General features: G+C 43.6%; 1 long non-coding RNA gene across 1 annotated transcript; it reads right to left on the minus strand.

Moving 5' to 3' along the window:
- Nucleotides 1-507: 507 nt before the first annotated feature.
- On the minus strand, nucleotides 508-13,196 carry LOC138689619 (uncharacterized). The gene is made up of 3 exons (XR_011328540.1): nucleotides 13,156-13,196; nucleotides 12,703-12,834; nucleotides 508-574 (listed from the first exon to the last, which is right to left on the minus strand). It is a non-coding gene; the product is annotated as an uncharacterized lncRNA (long non-coding RNA).
- Nucleotides 13,197-15,178: the final 1,982 nt, after the last annotated feature.

The raw sequence follows: 15,178 nt of genomic DNA on the forward strand, positions 1-15,178 counted from the left end.
CTCTGGTAGCTTTTACTGTCAGAGGTGGTCAGAGCAGTGCAAGCTCCAGCAGAAGCGCTGCTTCTGCTAGCCACGACGTAGGTGCAGACAGGAGGGAATAATGACATGAGCAAAATTTACAGTAGCTACAGGTTCTGGAGAGCATAATGGGAATCGGCAATCTCAACGGGTGTTTTAGTAGACATGTAATCCAAATCCATGTATTGAACTCAGCATGCCCAATGAATAGCTTCTTTGTATTTCAGTTGTATAGTTGAGGCTTAATGGAACCAGTGCAAATCTCTCACTAACTAAAGAAGATCTCAAGGCAGTGTCAGCTTTAGGCTGTTTCACGAGGCAGGCCAGCATCAGTTTTGCCTACTTCTCCATCAGCTGTCTAGCACCCTGATAACATGTCTGTCATCTATCTTGCCAATATGAACAGGAACCAGTCATTTCCAGGTAGTATTAACAAAACTTTTCATACTTAAAAATTAGCTTTTCAATTCTGCATTTGATGTGACCTGTGGATGCATTTTGGGGAAACAGGCCAAGGTGAATGTCAGGAAGATCCCAGAGGAGAGGACTGTAGTAACTGGGGAGAAAAATAGTCTGGACTTGTGAAAGGTTTTCTTAGTGAGCATAGAGAATAATAAATTAGTTTTAAAGAGGCTGTAGAGTTAAAATTGATTTGGTTTAGTAACTACATCTGCGGGGAAAAAGAAGACTCTAGTATAGCTTCTGGACTGAGTCCCTCTGAGGTAGGAAAGGGCAACAACACTACAAATAAGTAATTCAACAAGTTTTCTTCCCTTTCTAGGTTTTCTTCTTTTTCAGTTCTCTGTAAAAAAGCATGAGATGTAAAGGAGCAGAGATGACAGGAAGAAAATCCTAAACCAAGTATTTTCCAAAATTCTATCTGGGATGATCAAAAGCTCAGAAATGAGTCACTATGTCTTCCCCCAAATTACCATGAAGCATTACTACCATTTTTGGCCAGCTCTTATGGACAAAATGTTTAACATGACTTTGCAAGAGTAGGGTCACAAGAAAGGACCAACACAATTTTTGGCTGTAGGGCACAGACAGATGTCATTGAAATAGCTCCTTTCTCTGCTAACTAAAAATACATACTGCAGTGGGATTAAAGTACATGAAAAATGATGTGGGGTCTGAAAGGATTAATTTATGAGAGAAGATTTAGATCAGAGGTGTTAGATGTATATTTAAAAGGAAGACCATTTCTAATAATTGAGAACTTTAGGTAGTGCAGATATGTATGTCAAAAAAAAGGGAAGCAGGAAAATCTCTTTACAGTAAGATCCACAATTCCCTATGGAATTGTGTCCCACAGGAGCTGGTGAAAAAACAGAGTCATTTTTATTAGACCTGACCAAACACCAGACCCCAGGGCAACCCTGCATTTTCATACTATGGATCACTATGATCAATCTGGTTTATTTCTTTCATGAAATTACCTCTCATAAAGAGCTCATTTTGTTTTCAAAATGAAGCAAGGGAACCAGCACCGCAAATCTGACACAGACAGGTTAGAAATAGATGAAAACAAAGGTGGGAGGTGCTATCAGGATGTTTCCTAAACTGCTGGTGTGGCAGTCTGACAGGTAGGGTTACCAGTCCGGACATCTCTGCAGGAATTACTGCGCTTCATTACGCAAGAGCAGAAAAGATTCCGATCACCTGGTTCCTTTTCACTCATCCGCTGCATAGAGGTTAGACTGCAGTGAACCACCAGATCTTATCAAAGAGTAGAAAGAAATGAGTAGGTCTGTGAACAGCAGAGCCAATGGAGCCTGGTCTGCGAGGAATTGTGTCTTGTGGTTGGGTTCTCTGATGTCTAATAAGGTGTGAGTTTTGCTTCAAGCTTTACATGCAAGAAGAGCATTCATTCACCATTGCCGTCTCCCACGTGAATTCTCTGAAGCTTCTTAAGAGGTGAACTCATGCCACATCGATTTTTTGGAACTGGCACAAATAGGCTCGCTTTTCTTTAATCTCTCCTCCACACCCTTTGAGACCTCTCTACAGCTAACAAATTTGGTTTAGATTGGTTGTGCATATGCCCCAATCAGTCCTTCCCACCCCATACTCCCTGCTCCCTGGAGGCTTTTGTGGGACCAGAGCAGAGAGCTGAGTTGTCTGGAAAAAATGAATTAAAAAAGCTCTTGAGTGGGCCAGATCAACTATGGCGTGCTCCAGCTCCCTGAACTAGGTCCCCCGCAAATGCTCACGCCGACAGAAGGAAGGGGGCAGGCCCAGAGCATGAACGATGGTCTGGGGCAGGAAGGGAGCTCAGTGGCTTCCTCCAGCAGCAGGGCTGCTGCCTTCTGGCAGCTGGTGATGAGCCTGCGGCATAAAAAACATGCCTGGAAGAGTTAAACAGTAGTCCCTGAACAAAGTTCACTGGAGGAATCCAGGCAGCGTGTGTTCACACGTATTCATGGGCCAGCCTGTGGCTACCCGCTAGGTACGAGGATTGGGCTGGGGCAGAGGTTGTTTCCCTGATAGAAAGCACGTCCTTGCCAGAGCTGGAACATAACAAGCCCAGAGGACCTCTCCTTACGGACACGTAAGGCATTGCTTTCTTCTCAGATAAAGGCACCTTTAAGCGAATGGAAATCTAAATGGCAAGAGTTGCAAAAAGGAGAGTAAGCGTTGAAAGGGAGCCGTGGGGTTTTTCACTAGCTGCTGCTCCCACTCCCCGCTGAGTTCCATACACCTTGTCCCAAGAGCAGGCTGTAAAGCCTGGCAGATGCAGCAAACCAGTGGGAACTGGGAGAGTTTCAGGCCATAATCCCACCTAAACTACTGACTCGCTGTGCAATTGCCTGAGTTGCCAGACCTCTTTGTGCCTCGGTACACCAAGCTCAAGATCTGGGCAAGACGTGAAGGTGAAAAAGAAACAGATGCTGATTTATGCCTGCCTGAGTCAGTGTGTCAGAAATAGGTAGCTGGTGGTGAACATTTCTTTTGTGGATTAAAGTTTACTCTGTATGATGCTCTGGTCAGAAATGATATGGCCACCACAAAGAAACTATAAACACAGTAAAATCCTGGCAAGCTAAGGAAACCCATGGTAAACCATCTATTTAGATGAGTATCATTCTCATACATAGCAGCTGTTTTAGTTCACATGGCTTCTGGTAAACTCAAATGCTGTTTTATAGTAAATCCCACTGCTTTTAAATGTCTTATTTTCACTGCTGCTTCCTATAGACTTCTTATCAGGCATCATTTTAATCAATTCTCTGATGCTGCCCTGGTAGGGTGAATGCATTTATTTAACTACTTCGTGTTTTCATGCCCAGTTTTAAAGCTCCTCCACTCTTCTTCCTTTGCTGTAGTAGATGTGTCAAGCATGCCCTGACTGATTTAGCTTTGTCTGCCTGTCTAGTCAGCGAGGACTGGAAAATTTACATTCACACAGAAACGCTGAGTTAATAATGATGAGGTGCTGAAAAAGTTTTGGGTCACATCCAAGTCTGTGTTTCCGAAAATGAGACCCAAGGCAAGAACTACAGACTCAGAAAAATACAAAATTCAGATTCACTTTTTAACCTTACAAGGGTTTTTGTCTTCATTTCAAAGGAAATTCTGTTCAGTTACGCACATGAAACTTCAACAATTTGAGGATGTAATCCTGTAATTCTTTGTCAGGCAAGTCTCCCATTGACTCAGTGATTTCAAAGGCACTGGTGCCTGTGTATGAATGGCAGGATATGGTGCAAATTTATGATCACAGAGAGCTCTGCTATGTCCTACTTTCACATTTTTTTTTTAAATTCACTTTATGGGAACATCATGGGAAAAAGATCCTGGCCTCAATTCATACAACTGGAGCTCTGCCACCCAATTCTGTGAAGCCAGGCTTCCACCCGTTCTGCTTTTTACTAGACAAGTTGTGGTACCTCTGAGAACGGCATCTCTGGAGTGAGCCTTGAAACAGCATCCAAATATCGCCAGACAGCAGCTGATTGATTTTAAGCAAATACACAAGATTGTTTTTTTTCAGAGATGGTGAATCAAGGGTGTGTGACATAATGGCACTGTGACAAGAAAGTTCACTCTGCAGAAAAGATCTTGCAGTGCAGCGACTGTAGCTTTGGACAAAGAGGCTGCTTATGGCTACAGTCCTAACTTTCCTATCCTCCCAACCTCCCTTCTTAATATGAACTGTCTTGACAGAAGGTGAAGGATAAGACGGATTAACAAAATAGCTTTTCTCCACACCTAAATCACGTACAAACTATGATCTATGGCGCAGTTGGTGTCATAAAATAGAGATGTGGTATCATTGCCTTGACATTATCTCCCTTGCTACCCTTGAACTCCAGAGACTTAATGGCCTTCAAATAAATGGTATTTAAACAAACCACTTTTCAAATGATCTTGTGGAACCTATTTAATCATTACCAGGAATAAGTGGTCATTGCTAAGAACTGGATTTTCCTGGCTGCACAAGCGATAGTCAGTGTGCTCAATCCCTAGGGATGTGAACTTGGTTTAACAACTTTTTTGAGCGCAACTGCATCATTTAACCAATTTGAAAAATGATGCTGCAGATTTACCAGCCTCCAATCACAGCTTTATTATCAGGAGCATTCTGCAAACTGCTGAGCTTAAAATGTGAGCTCCTACCATTTAAATGTACATTTTCTCATGTCTTTCTTTCTCTCTCTCGCTCTCTCTCCATGTATAATATATGGCTACGTTTTTAGCCTTGAATTTCATAATTTGTACACAGGGGCCAACAAGAGCATAACTTAATCCAGGATTGGGACTGAATTCAGCGATGGCTAATCACCACACTTCATATGCTGGAAATAAGATTTCCCATTCTTTATCCAAATATCCAATTAGTCATAGTGGTTACTGTAAAAACAGAGTCAATCTGAGAAGATGCATCTGCTTAGGCAGCAAAAAAAAAGTCCCAAGGAACTGGAAGTACTTTCCTTCTCGTGTAATTTCACTAGTGTAGCAACACCAAAGTTCTCCGAGCATGAGTTTCTCTCTTTAACCGTGTCCGCAGATGGCAGCAGCGGATGCATGTACATGCTATATATCAACCCTGTGACGAGCGTAACGATAGTTCCCCATCTATTCTCATTTTTCCACTCTATGTTTTAGCCTATTTCAGCCTTACGCCTTACGCCATCATTCATCTGAACGGGTAGCCGTGGATCTTACACACTGGCATTTATGTGTGAGATGTATCAACCCGGGAAGTTAGATGGATCACAGCAGACAAAAGGAAAAAAGCTGTTATCTAACAAAAGCCAGCGCTCCATATGTTGTCTTGCAGGTGTCCCTTTATGTTCTCGAGCTGAGTACTTAATGGCTCTACGTTTTGCATAAGCGCTGTCAGACTTTCTTTACCTGTTTATATCGTCATCTCCACCACTCCACCAAAGAATTTCCTGCCAGCGAAGCGCTCCTCATGCCCGCCGCAGGAGAGCTTTTTCTCAGCAAACCCGGCCTTGCGAAGCACGGACCCCCCCACACACCTCCCGCCCCCATCCCGAAACCTTTTCCAGAAAGCTGAGAGACAGGGTACGCCTCTTCCGTGGCACCCAAGTCCAGCGTCACAGCTGTTTTAAGGCCAGTGCAATCAACAGCCCCAGCTCGGGGGGGGGGGGGCGAGGCAAGCTTCTTCCTCCCCACAACCCACTTCTCCCCAAGATAGCGGTGCTGGCCTTCGCCGCTTCTGCTGCAGTTCCGCCGCTCTGTCGCTAGTTGGGGCTGACGGCAAAGGGACGAGCCCGGCCCCGGCCCCGGCCCCGGCCCCCCGGCCCCGGCCCCGGCCCCCCGGCCCCGGCCCCCGGCCCCGGCCCCCCGGCCCGGCAGCGCCGTGCCGGGAAGGGCGCGCCCCGGCGCCGGGGCCGCGCTCGCCCGCCCCGGCCTCCCCCGGCGGAGAGCGAGCGGCTGGCTGGTGCTGCTCCTCCTGCCCTGGGAGAAGGGCCTGCCGCTGCCGGAGGGGCTTTCCTGTGAGGCGGTGGGAGGCTCGACGAGCAAACCCAGGAGCTGGCTAACCGCCGCCATCCCGGTTTTGCAGGTGAGGAAGGGGAGAACGCCCCTGAATCAAGCAGCTTTGAGGCGGGCGGAAAGTAAGACCATTAGGGGTTCCCAGAACAGGGTCTAGGTAGACCGTCTGCCGGTCCTTTGGTTTGGTACCGAATCACTTCTCCTCTTGAAAAGGTCCTAAAATCCGTGCGCGGTTTTCAGGACGTGAGCGATACCACCGACTTCACCAGGACAGCTCCCATTACGGCATCTTCTAAAATGTGTTGCCCTGACTTGGTTTTCTGAGTGTATCGGTTGTTTCACGTTCAGGGAGATGGCTCTGCCAGCCCTGAAGAGGAAACCTAAAATAGAATAAACTGCAGTATCTAAGGTTCTGGGCAAAGTTTCAGTTTTAATCCTAAATAGCCCTAAATCCATTCTTAGTAAGATGTGAATCATCGTGTTTAGAGTCAGAGCTGCAGAGATAAAACTCGGCACAGTCTGTAAAAGCAATTCTGTATTAAAGTGTGAAACGACAGTTCCTCTTAAGGCCCTAAACCCTGATACCTGATACTAAAAAAACTATCACACTCTTAACACAAGTGCCACCAGTCTGTTCAGAGAGGAAAACCTGCCACAAGGCTGGTCTCCCCTTTCCAGTCTCTGAAAAAAAAAAAGGCCTTTCATGGTCAAAAGCATTCAAGCTACAGAACAGATTTTTCTTTCCTATTAGATTTTTTTTTCAGGTTTGTTTGTTCTGTCCCCTCCTCACAACCCATGTTCCTCTGGTACAACTGATAAACAATGTCTTTTATTGCTATAGGCAGCCAGTCCTGCCTAATACAATAGCAGGCAAGGCTTGGCAGGGCTGCAAATTGCAGGTGTTGGAGTATTGTGGTCATCCAAACCAGATGCTGAGGAGATGGAGCACCTGTTTCCCTTCTTTTCCGCACTGGAGAATACAGCACTATGCAGGCTACAGAAACAACCTAAAATTAATAGCGCTGCTGCAGTTTTCCCTTGACAGGGTAACAGAGATGTACCATCTACAGCTTTTGCAAGCACTCCTCTGAGTGCTCACGCATATGTGCTGGATTTTTTTTTTTTTCCAGACCAACAGAAGGCAGTCAGAGATAGGTCTGTAACTTCATTTCTCTCCGGATTATTTTATTCATCATTAACCCTGCCCCGGCATGAAAAAAAGTTGATCGTTTTTATAGCCCTGACAGCAGTAAAGTTAAACCAAAGAATTAATATATATTTTATATCTATTTTTACAGGTCCTACAGATGTCTCTTTTAGATGCAGAAATGCAGTTACAGTGCCGTGTGCAGGATAGTTGACTCACTGCTACTGCCTCTGCAGGCAATGGAAAGCCCTCTACTGATGTGAAAGGAGTCAGGATCCTACCTGTACTGAAAGGTGGTAGTAATCCTACAAGAAAGGTCCCCCAAATGATAGCCCTAAATAAGCTCTCCTTTCTCTGCTGGACAGTCCCAGTGGCTTGCAGGGCTGGGAGGCAGGAGCTCAGCTGGGAACTCCAGGCTCCAGCATGGTGGTGTGTAACGAGCTTTCCCTGGCCTCAGCCCACCTTCACCTGCCCCTTCCCGCCTCTGTTTCCCCAAAAGCAGTGCCCTTCAGAGAGGGAAGAAGAGCAGGCGTTCGCTTGCAGTCTGTGTGGGTCCGGGTGGGTGACAAGCCATATGGACAGGACTGACTTTTCACAGGCTGGAGAACTGTGTCTGATGCAGCAGCTGTAACCCCCATTCGTGCTGTGCTGTGGACTGTAATCAGTCTTTAAACGAAGAAATGGAACAGGTTTTAAATCAATGGAGAACATAAAAACACCAACTGCTTTATACATTTCTTTTTTTTTAAATTTAGGGAAATCTGGATGGGTATCAACATTTTCCAGTTTCTGGCCACAGAAATATTTATGCTAAGAAAATATAAGTATTTGAAAAAAACTGCTAGAAAAGTAAAATTTGAGAAACTTTGCAGAACTGTATTTTGGCCGTGTCACTTTTAAAAACAGAGCTCTAGCTCCTACCACTAAAAAATACATCTACCTGAAAAAAAGAAACAAAAACCAAACAGCGTCACTTTAGTTTTACCACCACGTAAATCACAGTAAGGTTCATCTTCCACAAGGAAAAGAGGCTCATGATGCTATGATAGTATCACAGTAAAATGAAGACACCTTGCTTTCATGGTGATTTTAGCTCAGGATGGCTCACAGCCATTGATTATCTCCAGGTAGAAGATGCAACCATTTTTATGTAGGAAAGATGATTGTGCAAATACTACCTTGTCTTTTCTCTCTCGAACAGTGCACGTGCTCACACATGAGCGCACACACAGGTGCACACACAGAGAGAAACAAATATGCAAGCAAGGCTCCTGCTGGAAACAAGAACAGCTCCAGCTCTTCAGCAATTCAAGCAGCTCTTTCAATGTTTTAATTTCACGAGGATTTGACTGAGAGCGTGCAAGGCACAGAGGCAACATCTCAATTGCGCCTTTCCATGCGTGCCCACCTCGGAGCAGGGCTGAAATTACTCCTGGCTTTCTCAGTGCTTAGCCAAAGCCACCCATAAGGCCCAAATCAGTTGGGCTAGATTGGGATTTTTGCCTTGACTCCTTGCAATTCACTGTGCAGACAGACTTTTAATGAGAGCTCGTCATTGCTACCACTTGGCATTTATGAAACTCTTTCTCTTGTTTCTCCATGGACAAGGTACACTTCTTTGGTTTGGCCATTTAGAGCTACACGATGAATTCCACCTCTCCCAGGTACTTGATTTTTATGGCTTCTGACGTATCCTTTGGTTTAGCCCCCAGCAGTCCCCGTACTGCAGCACAGACAAACCCTGCCTGAGGTAAAAGCAGCCGTATTCAATCCCCTCTCCTCTTCCTGCTCCCCCTCCCTGCCCTAAGCAGACAGCGTTAATGAGCCAGAAACCGTTCTGAATCGGGAAAAAGGGAATTTTGGCAACCGGTGTCATATTTCTGTAAGGAATAAAAAATAAAATCAAGGGGAGAAAAAATGTTACAAAGAAGCCGTTTAAGCTGGAATCACAAGAGAGAGGGAAATTACCCGCAGTAAGAGACAGGCAAAAGAAGGGCGAGTTGGAAGACAGATACGCTGGGCAGACTTCAAGGTCTACAAAAGATTGGTTGTCTCTTTTGGGGTTTACACTCTCTTTGTCTAATTAGACTAATAGGGGTAGAATAGAACTGGGGGAGATTAAAATCCGTGATAAACAAGGCATCTTTTATTTGATATTATTGGAACTGGTTTCACTTATCTTCAGAAATCTTTCTTTTTGTGCTCCTTAATTTGTCCTTGAAGTCCTGTATCTAATCATTAGTTGAGCAACCAATAATCCTCCCCCAGCCCCTCCACCCCTTTTTATGGCCAACTTTAATCTTTCAACTCAGTGAAAAACATGTTTCCCCTATCATAACTAGTTTAACAAAAATTCCCTTTCAAGTTTAGATTGCACAGATACAATGGCTTTCCTGCAGCTTCATGCTGGAGAAAGGAATTTACATTAGAAAAAAAAAAAAAGAGATTTATGATAGCATTGTATTTCCATTTGAATATGGAGAGTTAATAACATGCATATGTTTTTTTTATTATTATTATTTTAAGGTTTAAGCTATGCCATAGGCAAGAGGAAACCTGGAAACTGTGAGACTGGCAGGGCTCAATGAATAACCTAATCTGGATTTCATTCACAAACAGCAGCTCACACACAGGGAAAGGGCTGGTGTGTTTCGCCAAATCGGAACTGGAGTAAGTGCCAGGATTTCCTGATTTGTTTACATTTCTCAAAAAACTTTTTTCCCCTGGATGAGGCTAGAATTAGACTTCCTTTTCCACTTTTGGCCCTTTCCAAACTATTCTTGCTTGACATATTCTCTCCTTTTCCCTGTATTCTCCTTTGTTCCAGTCTCAGCTGGCTCTTTTGTCTTGGAAAACAGAAAAGGCAATGAAAGATGTCAGTCTATGATAATAATGATAATGTAGCCAGGTTTGCATGACAGCAAAACAATGCTGCAGGCTTTTCCAACACCCTTGGATCCACCATTCTTCTTACAATGGTTCAGGGGGGAGCGAGTGGGATGTCTCTGGGGCCGTGGGCTGGAACAATAGTGTCATAAGGTAAAAAGAGATAAAAAAGTCAAAATGAAACAAGCTAACCCAGTCTCTCTTGATGAGGCCTGTCACTGAGTTAATCAGAAATCGGAGGGGGACAGTTACATGTAACTAAATCACATTTTCATCAGCTGACTGGCTTCTCTGAGCCTCTGAAAACGTCATTTTCCCAGTCTTTTTTCACTTTCACTGACTTTACTGTACTTTGCCCATTGTCTGCAACCTCAGTGCAATCACTGCAGAAACTTGTTTGGGAGACCTGCTCTGTGCCTTTGTTTATAGCCCTTTGATCATCCCACAGAAAGAAAAACACTGTAGCTTGGACCTAAGCCATTGTTTTCTTAACATGACAAGACCGCCAGCCTGCAATCAGTGTTTGATGCGCATGCGTAAAAGGGCTGCTAGGGACTACAAAACTTATGGGAAGACTAGCAGAAATACTGAAAGACTGGGCATCTTGCTGAGTAGCGGTGAGCGTTTAAAGTCCCTGATGCAGCCGCTCTGCCACTGCGGAACAGCAGCCCGAGTCGTTATGTCTTAGTGGCAGCGTTACAGCAATACAAAGTTATTCTTGTCTGGATGTCAGGTCCTTTTTGCCACAGCGCCTTAACTCTTGCCATCAGAGAGAGCCCTGTGAATGGTTCACGATTTACCGGGATGAGGTGGCGAGGAGGGGCCGTGCCAGGCACCGACATCCAGCGCAGAGGCAAAGCGTTCACAGCGAGGAGAGGCAGGGGTGCAAGACTGAATTTCTGCATTTCAAACAACTGTTGTCAGTCAGGTTTTTAGCTGACATCGCTCCCATTGGTGTCAGTGCACTGATGCTGATTTACACCCGCTGATGAATATGCATCTGGAGAACAGGGGGATAGGGTAATGGTGTGATGCAGAAGAGTTAGTCAAATAGGAAAAGGAAGCGAGCAGGAGAAAGATGGAGATAAAAGGGGAAGGGAAGGAGAGACGCGATCATGGGACTCAGGAAGCACGAACTGCAATGTACAGCTGTGGGAAAATGATTAGACAAGATTGCATCAAACTGGACACCAGTTTTGCAATTTCTGCAGCACCTTTTTAAGATCCCATACTGAGATACTGAGCAGAATGTGTGTGGCTGGATATCTGGAACAAGTCCAAGCAAAAGGCCAAATGCGATCAGTCATCTGTGTTTGCTGGTGCTGTGTACTAATGTTTCCTGTGCAGTCATTGCAGTATATGTCTACTTTGGTTGTTCTGAATTCTGTTTTTCACCTGTGAGTATTTGTATCATATTTAGTTGCCTACATTGTGCATTGCTTAATTTGGGGGCCAGAAATCACTGTTCCACTGGTACTCACCAGATGGAGGGATGAAAGAGAGAGTGAGATGGGAAAAGCTAGAAGAAGGGGAAAGAACTGACTTCCACAAAGGGCAGTAAGATGCTATAAGGGGTGGTAGAAGACACCTCTGTACATGAAATAACTAGCCAGCTTTTTTCATTTTAGGAGATCTCTGCAGAGAATCAAGAGGTCCAAAAGCCGTTTTGCTTAGACAGTTGATTTAGCTGATGGCAGAAGGGCTACTCATGTGAGAAAGGTGAGCAGGAAGCGGACTGATGTCAGCAGGCAGCCTGCGCTAGAAACTCACACCTACCCTTTCTGCTTCATCAGTTGTCTGAGCCCGCAGTTTCACTATTAGGTTTTGGTGGTGCATTTTTAGATTTCCAGTCACAGCTTGCATGACAACTGCTGGTAGTCTACACCTGACCAGTTACTGCCATTTAACTTGATGAGAACCATAAAGGAAGCATTCTTCCAGGAGAAAGAGTAGAGGAAGGGAAAAGCGTATTTCTAGTGCTTTCTATAATTATGATTCATGACTTGTCAGCTAGAGTTCAGTTCTCACTGGCAAGTGTCAGTAAGAAAGTCTTATTTTAAGAAAACACTTCTGCTTTTTTTTGCATTACTGATAGCTAATACAGATGAAACCACAAACCTGAAGAGTTCAGACTTCACCAAATGTTAGTCATGTATCATTTGGAGTAACTCAGTACTTGATGGTAACTGGCATTTAATTTGGATGTTCCTTTTTTCTTTTTCTCGCAACTCCAAGTAAATTTTCATTTTCATTTTTTGTACTACATACGTGCTAAAGATCACTTGATCGATTGAGCATAAAGTTAAGGCAATATTTTCTAAAGCAGTTACTCATAAGGGAGGTCATACTAAGGAGCCTGGATAGTTGACCTAACACACCGCCTTGGCCCACACAGACTTCTGGTGATACTTTATAAGGCAAGTTACATTTGAGTTATTCAGCTTCACTAAAAAAGTTGTTTTCCATGATTCCACATCCTGCCTCCAGGAAAAGAGAAGCAGAAGCTGAAAACTACAGATGCAGGGTGACGCCATTCCTTTTCTCTCTCTGCCCAAGGATGTGAGCTGATGATCTCCCTGCCATTCTGCTGTGGCCCTGTCACTCCCAACCTGAACTTCAGGATACACCAAGAGTATTGTGAGTCCTCTCAGCAGCGTCGCACACGAGCACCACAGTGGATTACCTACCTCAGGCAGGGCTCATCCTCCGGCAATGGGACATTTCTGGAAGCTCGTGAATTGCATCTGGTGGAGAAATGGCAGTAGCCAAACAAACAGTGTAGGATGCTTCCACTGATCTCTGTCCTCTGTGGGAGTAAGCTGTTGGCAAAGAGCAAGATTAAGTTTATAGTCAGCAGGATGCGGCTGCTAACTCAAGATGTTATTTGCAATTAGCTAACCATGGCTGCAGTGCAGCCTGTGGGTCCACAGGATGGTGGTACAATAGACGAGCGGAGATGGACATCCCAGGGCAGGATGGGAAGGAAGGTGATACTGAGTATTGGCTTGAAATTTTTGGTAGAGATCAGCCAAGAACTCAGACTCCGAATCCAGAAAACCCCTTTTAAACTGGAACTAAAACGATACTTGAAAGCACAAGTTAAATTTTACGGTCCTCAGACTGTGGTATAAGTAACATACCTGACTTAGAAGAAATCTCAATGTTCCTCACAGAGACAGGGAATTCCCTTTCTGACACAGCTGCAAGAAACAACATAATCTTTTTATTTTTACAGTTACAAGAAACAAGATAATGCTTTCCCTTTTTTTTAAGGAACAATTGGTTTTGAAATGCAACATTTTCAAAAGCATTTGTGATAATTCCTGATCAGGGTCCAAGGCATAGTTCTTTTGGTTCTCCTGATGGAATTCATATTTCTTTGTTGTGAACGTGCAGTTTATGTAAAATGAGGGTCTTTTTCCCAGCAAGATTCCCCTCCCCACCCCAGACCCTTAAGTTTTTCTTTGTCCTTTTGTGATTACAGCAGAAACAGGACACGACTGACAGAGGTGAGATATGTGGAACTTCTGCAAAACTCTACTTTTTTATTAACTCCTTCTTTTTAAAATGGAAGGACCGTGATGAGGCCAGCTAAATCCATCTAGGTCAGTAGCCTTTCTCTGACACTAGCCAGCTGAGGTTGGCTAAGCAAAGAACAGAAGAAAACAGGCAAACTCAAATGACCCTTCCTTGGGCAAGGCCACATAACTTCCAGCAGTCAAGAGTTCAGAGAATTTTTGAGCCAGAAGTTGCATCTGGGCTATTGTTTTTGATGTTCATCAATGGACCTATTCTTTGTAAAATTCTGTATTCCTATTTTGAATCCATTTATATCTCTTGGCTTCCACAACATCCTGTGACAGTGAGTTAATTATGCTTTGGGTGAAAAAATTACTTGCTTCTTTTTTTTTAAACACTGTACCTCAAAATTTCAATTAGTGTACCCTCTTGCATGGTAAGAAATAGTGAATAAATGGTGCCTATTCACCTATGGCACCTATTCACCTTCCTTCTATCAGTCAATATAGCAGATTTGCTGTATTAGTCATCTCTTTTCCAACTGAAGAGTTATAATTCTTTTGCTGATTCCACACCTCTCATCATCTTTGTCAACCTTTTGTCTGCAACTTTTCCGCTCTACTGTATCTTCTAGAGATGGGGTGAGCAGAACTGCAGTGGACTGCAACAGCTGTGGAGACAGTCTTGGAGCATCTAATGTCAAACCATGTACTTAAAATGTAAGTGTCCCCAAATGCCAGGCTAAGCTCTATTTGTTGGAATGGATTAGAGAAAATTTTAAAATCAGAAGTTTCTGTTCATCTGTTTCTACAGCATACCACTTTCAGGACCATCTCTGGGTTTTATTTTTGTTTAGCTGTTTTTACTAGGGAGAGCGATTCATGATTTTGGGAGTTAGCAATACTTTACGTATGTGCTTCCCAGCACTGTCTCTGGTTTCTGGCTCCTCTCTCTTTCTCACACTTATGGCAATGTGATATCCAAGTGAAATCAATCATAAACATAACGTATCCCAATTTTTGGTGTTATGCTGCATTAGTCTCTAAGGAAAGCTCTCTCTATTTACAATTTTATAGCATGCTTAGGTTTTTGATCTGAGCCGACACAACCCATTCAAAGATAAAGACATCAATTAATTAAGCAGTTGTTGAGATCAGAAATCTGACACCCATATGGTGTCAAATTAGTGCCTGAAAGCAGTTAACTGCCAAGAGAAGCACATGCATCTGTTGCAAGAGATTAAAATGAAGTATCTATTAATTACTATGAGTTTTTTGATTGACTTCAAAATTATATTGCTGAACTGATTCTCTTTGTGTTATTCATCTTTAATGTCATCACTTGTAAATAAAGACTTGCTTCAAAAATATCAAGTTCCAAGCAAATGCTAAGTATCCTCTAAAAAGCAAGCAAAGGAAACTCAACTGTGAAGAGATGCCACAAAGCATGTGCTATGTTTTTTTCCATTGCTAGGAACTACATAAAACCAGATGTATGCAGAAGAGAAATGTTGCCTGATATAACAATGAGTAATAAAGAATATCTCACAATCATAGGATGCATGACACAATAATGAATTGTATATTACATGCTTAAAAAACACAATTAAAACTGTCAGTTTCTTTCCAGTGGAAGTTCATTGGC

The sequence above is a fragment of the Haliaeetus albicilla genome, chromosome 17 (assembly GCF_947461875.1).
Source record: "Haliaeetus albicilla chromosome 17, bHalAlb1.1, whole genome shotgun sequence".
Taxonomy (NCBI): domain Eukaryota; kingdom Metazoa; phylum Chordata; class Aves; order Accipitriformes; family Accipitridae; genus Haliaeetus; species Haliaeetus albicilla.